This window comes from Elephantulus edwardii, unplaced genomic scaffold, assembly GCF_000299155.1.
Source record: "Elephantulus edwardii isolate Elephantulus edwardi_28Jun2011 unplaced genomic scaffold, EleEdw1.0 scaffold00064, whole genome shotgun sequence".
Lineage (NCBI taxonomy): Eukaryota > Metazoa > Chordata > Mammalia > Macroscelidea > Macroscelididae > Elephantulus > Elephantulus edwardii.
Window position 1 is genome coordinate 15821348 of NW_006399814.1, and position 5897 is coordinate 15827244.

Below are 5897 nucleotides of genomic sequence, written 5' to 3' on the forward strand. Positions count from 1 at the left end.
GGAGTAAGTGACTGCATAATGGAAATGGTAGGGACGGTGTGGCACTGGGCACAATTTTGACCTGTGTCGTTATGAGTCAAAGTTGACTTGGTGGCACCTATTGACAATAAATAGCAAAAGTTGGGAAAGTAATAACTATGATAACATTTTATTTTTGGTATAAATAAAATAGTGAAACAATATTGTACATTTTCATATATCTGCTTTTTATTTTTCACCTTAATATTTTCAACTACTTTAATATTCTGGGAATGGGGGAAAACCATTAAAAAGACCTAAAGCATGGATAAAAGGAGAGCACTGTTGTGTCTCAGTCTCCAAACAGCACTCAACACCAGCTTAATGATGCTGCTCTAAATCTCCAACTTTGCCACTTGCCACTTTTGGGTTTTCAACTTTATCAAGTAACTTTGGATTCTGGATTTTGCCTTTACATCAGAGAGCTGGACAATGGCTAAGGATGACAGAAGAGGAATCGGTACCTTCGAGTTGTGGTGCTAGAGAAGAGTCTTGAACATACCATGGACTGCCAAGAAAACAAATTAAGTCTGTCTTGGCGCAGTTGAAACCAGATATCTCTTTGGAGGCTAGGATTTTGAAGCTCCATCTCACATACTTTGGGCATGTGGCGAGGAGAGACAGATCCTTGGAGAAGGACATCATGCTCCAAAGGGTGGTAGGACAGTGCAGGAGAGGAAGACCCAGTATGAGATGGATTAATACAGCAACTGCAGTAATGGGGGTTGGTGTGTTGTGTTGAATCAATGAGAGTGGCTCAGGGCAGGGCAGGCTTCAGAGCCATTTTACATAGATAGGGTTGCTATGATGACACATAACAACAACAACAAGCTATTCTGTTGCTCAACTGAATTGTGAGGTGGGAGTGGTGAAAGCAGAATGATTGAAGGGAGAGTTGCTGAGGTATGAGTCAAAGGAAGTGGCTTGTAGGACCTAAGGGGCAGGGCCTGTGGGAGCCACAAAGAGGAGCCTCTAGGAACAGACAGTAGGGGCTGGGCCCAAGTTTCTGGAAAGGCTCCTGACACCTGATCTGAAAAGTATGATAGTGAATGGGATGATGGTCCATCAGGCCAAGGCAGCACCTTCTGAGATGTCCGCCCAGATGCTTCCCCAGACTTTGTCTATTGCATTAGCACCCACCAACCCCCCAGACCAGCTCCAGGGGGTTCCGTGAGGCTGGTGAGATCCCTGAGTGTAAAGGCCTAGCCCACAAGTCCCACTGTCAGAGAAATGTGGGATGGAGGTTACCAGAGGAAGAGAGAGTTCAAGGACAGAGAAATAGCGTATCTTTTCCAAGATTAAGATGTCATCACTTTGAAGCGGTTTATTTAACCTCCACAAAGTTCCTTTATTTTTACAAAGACTAAGCGTGAGGAAAGAGATCTTTTATAAGGTATTTGGGGGTTCAGAGGAAAATTCCATAGTTTCTATAAAGCATTTGGGCTTTGAGAGAAGTGAATAGTGTGCACATTCCACAGTTGTTTGACGAACTGAAGGGTTTTTTTCTTTAGGCACTTGAGAGCCTGTCTGAAAGTGCTTTATGATGTGCAGGATCAGCAGGACCCTTACCAGGATGACTGCCTCCCCTGACCTCATGATTTAGCTCTAGGAAGTTCATCTCTGTTTCTCCTTTTATAAAAGCAGTAACTAAAACACTTTTCCTTTTGTTCCTGATAGATTTTCCAACAAAACCCAACCCACTGTGGTGGGGTGGATGCTGAATGAAAGAAACCCTAAAGGACAGCATAGAAACTACTTCAGAGGATTTCCAAGGCAACGGGCTTGAGTGTTTCAGAGATGATGAGAATGGCACAGGGTTCAGGTTGATTGTTCATAAGGTTGCTACAAGTCATACTTGACTTAGCTTCACTTAACAATGACAACTCTTTTTTTTTAATACTGCTTTTTAAAATTATTTTCCTTTTTCTTTTTATTAATGAAAGTTTACAGAGATTTTGGATTTCCATTCATTCATTGTTGCATACTTTCCTCCCTGCCCACCTTTCACTTCCAGTTCATTTTCTCTTTGAAAAGTAATAAAAAATTATTTCATTGTTATAAAATACTTTCTTCCCCCCCCCCCCCCCAAGTCTACTCCACTATGCAGTTTTCATTCTGGACGCCTGTCATGACAATAATAACTAATCATATAATCCTTCTAAATAGTTCTCTCCCTCATATGTTTCAATGCAGTATACATTATTTACTCCCTCTTTTCTTAGTTTTCCCCCAGCCCTGATGTTAGTCCCACTTTACAACAGTGGCATTATGCACTATTTGTCCTTTTATAACTGAGATATTTCACTGAGCATAACATTATCCAGGGTCACACATTTTGTATAATAATTCATGAGTTCCTTATTTTTCAATACAGTGTAGTATTCTGTTGCATAAATACATCATAGCTTCTCTATCCATTTGTTTGTTAATGGGCACTTGGGTTGTTTCCAACTCTTTGCTATTGTGAACAAAGCCACGATAAACATGGGTGTGCATATATCTGCTTGGGTGGCAGTTATGGTTTCTTTAGTGTATATTCTCGGTAGTGGAACTGCTGTGTCAAATGGTATTTCTATTTCCAACTTTTTGAGAAAGTGTCATACTGCTTTCCATAGTGGTGGCACCATTTTATACTCCTACCAACAGTGAATAAGAGTTCCAGTTTCTCTGCAACTTCACCAGCATTTGTTGTTTGCTGTTCTGTTAAATTTTGCTATTCTTGAGGGAGTGAGATGGTATCTCATGGTTGTTTTGCTTTGCATCACTCTTAGCACTAGGGATTTTGGACATTTCTTCATGTATTTATTCATCATCTGAATGTCTTCTTTGGTGAGGTGTCTGTTCATATCCTGTGCCTATTTTTCAAGTGGGTTGTTTACCTTCATCTTGTTGTGGTGCTCAAGTATTTTATAAATTCTAGATATAAGTCTCTTTTCTGGAACGTCACTACCAAATATTTTTTCCTAGTCTGTGGCTTCCCTTTTTACCCTGTTATAGAAGTTTTTGGATGTGCATAGGGATTTTATTCTTAGAAGATCTCATTCATCTATTTTACCCTCTCCTGGTTGTAGATTTTTCAGGATGCTTGGAAGACAGTTTATGTTGTGGATTAGGGCTTCTAGAGTTCTTCCAAGCTGTTCTCTACTGAAGTTTATAATCTTTGGTTTTAGTCCTAGGTCCTTGATCCACATTGAGTTGGTTTTTGTGTATGGAGTGAGGTGTGGATCTTGCTTGAGTTTTGTACAGATAGTTTTCCAATTTTGCCAACACCATTTGTGAAAAAGGCTGTCATTTCCCCTCTTAACTGATTTCATCTCCTTGTCAAAATCAGTTGACCATAGGTAGATGGGCTGATTTCCGGGTTCTCAATTCTATTCCATTGATCTATGTGTCTGTCATTGTATCAGTACCACGCTGTCTTGACCATCACGACAGTGTAGGAGGATTTGAAATTAGGGAGTGAGATGCCTCCTACCTTTCTTCTATTTTTAAGGAGTGCTTTGCTTATTCAGGGCTTCTTTCCATTCCAAATGAAATTGGAGATTGCCTTTATAATGTCGTTGAAGAATGGAATTGGTATTTTATTGGGATTGCATTGAACATGTAAATTGCCTTTGGCAATATTGTAATTTTTACAATATTGAGTCTTCCTGTCCAAGAACAAGGTATGTTCTTCCGCTTTTTTCCAGGTCTCTTTTTGTTTCTTGTACTAAAGTTTTGTAATTATCTTTGAATAGATTCTTTGTGCTTCTGGTTAGATTTTCTCCCAAGTATGTAATCCTGTGACTAGCTATTGTTAAGGATGTTGTTTTTCTTAGCTTCAGTTCTGTTTCTCTTTGTCACTGAAGAGAAATACAATTGATTTTTGTATGTTGACCTGGTATCCTGCCACATTGCTGACTTTGCCAACTATTTCCAGTAGTTTTCCTGCTGAATCTTTAAGGTTTTCTAAGTATACTATCATATCATCTGCATAGAGAGATAATGTTACCTCCTCTTTTCCAGTTTGAGTACTTCTTATTTCCTTCTCTTGTCTTATTGCTATCACTAAGACTTCCAATACAGTATTGAATAGGAGAGGTGATAGTGGACATCCTTGTTCCTGTTCTCAAAGGGAATGCCTTTAATCTCTCTCCATTGAGAACAATGTTGGCTCTCAGGTTTGGGTAGTACTTTTTACTATGTTGAAGAAATTCCCCTCTAATCCTATTTTGTTGAGTGTTTGAATCAGGAAAGGGTGTTGGATTTTTTTCAAAGGTCTTTTTTGTATCAATTGATAAAATCATGTGGTTCTTGTTCTTTGCTTTGTTAATGTGATAAATTACATTGATTGTCTTCTCTTATACTGAACCATCCTTACATAACTGTTATGAATTCTACTTGGTGGTGAATTATTATTTTGATGTTTTTTTGGATTGTATTATCCAGGATTTTATTCAGGATTTTTGCATCTATGTTTATGACAGATATTGGCCTATAGTTTTCTCTTTTGGTGATGTCTTTACCTGACTTTGGTATCAAGGATATGTTTGCTTCGTAGAATGAGTCTGGGAGAATTCCATCTTTTTCTATTTTCTGAAATAGTTTCTGTAGAATTGGTGACAGACCAAATTTTCCTTTCACTCTGTAGGAAAATCTTTTTGATGCACACAGGAATTTAATCTTTAACAAGTGCCATTCACAAATTTTATCCTCTCCTGGTTGTACATTTCTGGCTGTATTTGGCAGTCTCCTTATACCATAGACTAGGCCTTCTAAGCTTGATCCTAGTTTGTCTCTGATGAACTTTATGGTTTTAGGCTTTACTCCCAGGCCTTTGATCCACCTTGAGTTGATTTTTATGTTTGGCTTGAGATGTGGATCATGTTTCAGCTTTCTGAAGGTGGAAGTTCAGTTTTGCCAGTATCATTTGTTGAAGAGTTTGTCATTTCCCCATTTGATAGATTTTATTTCCTTCTCAAATAAATATCAGTTGATCATAGATAGCTGGGTCTATTTCTGGGTTCTCAATTCTGTTCCATTGGTCTATGAGCATGTCATTGGACCAGTACTATGCTGTTTTGGTTACTACTTCTGTGTAATAGATTTTGAATTCAGGGAGTGCTATGCCTCCCACTTCATTTTTGTTTCTCAGAATTGTTTTGCTTATTCAGGGTCTCGTTCTTCTCCAAGTAAACTTGAAAATTTCCCTTTTGACTTTCTTGAAAAATGAATTTGATATCTGTATTGGGATTGAGAACAACAGCAATTCTTATAGAAGTTGACAGATTCATCTTTCTCTTGGTGGGTTTGAACTGCTGAACTTTCAATTAGCAAAGGAATACTTTCACCTCTGTTTAGATTTTACTAACAGACTACTTAAAATGTGCAGTGTTTGTTTCTCTCTTACCTCTCATGCTTAATTTTTGGCATAATAAATCTCTAAAATCTAATTCCTTGAAATTGTGTGGTAAAGTATTCAAGGTCCTCCTCCTAGTGGTCAAACTAGGTAGATACTTCTTTTTTCACCTCTTCAGGGACACATAGAAGACAACACTTACTGTCCTCAAGTGGAAACAAACCCATAGCAAACCTTTTATTGGAGTTCTGAGACTGTAAAATGCATTAGCAGAATATGTTCATCTTTCTCGCAAGGAAATGCTGTTGGATTCAAACTGCCAGAGAGCTGTGGCTTTTCCAACTAGGTCATCAGAATCCCCTCAGTGGAGCTCTTCATATTACTGGATTTCCTAGCCCCTCTACTTTCTCAGCTTCCTTTACCCCTTCTCCTGGGACCATGCTTCTCATATACATGTTCCCTAGATGGCTTCTCATTTTGATACATTCTCATTGCTTTAGCAACTGTTTATATGCTAATAATTTATCAACATAGTTTTTAA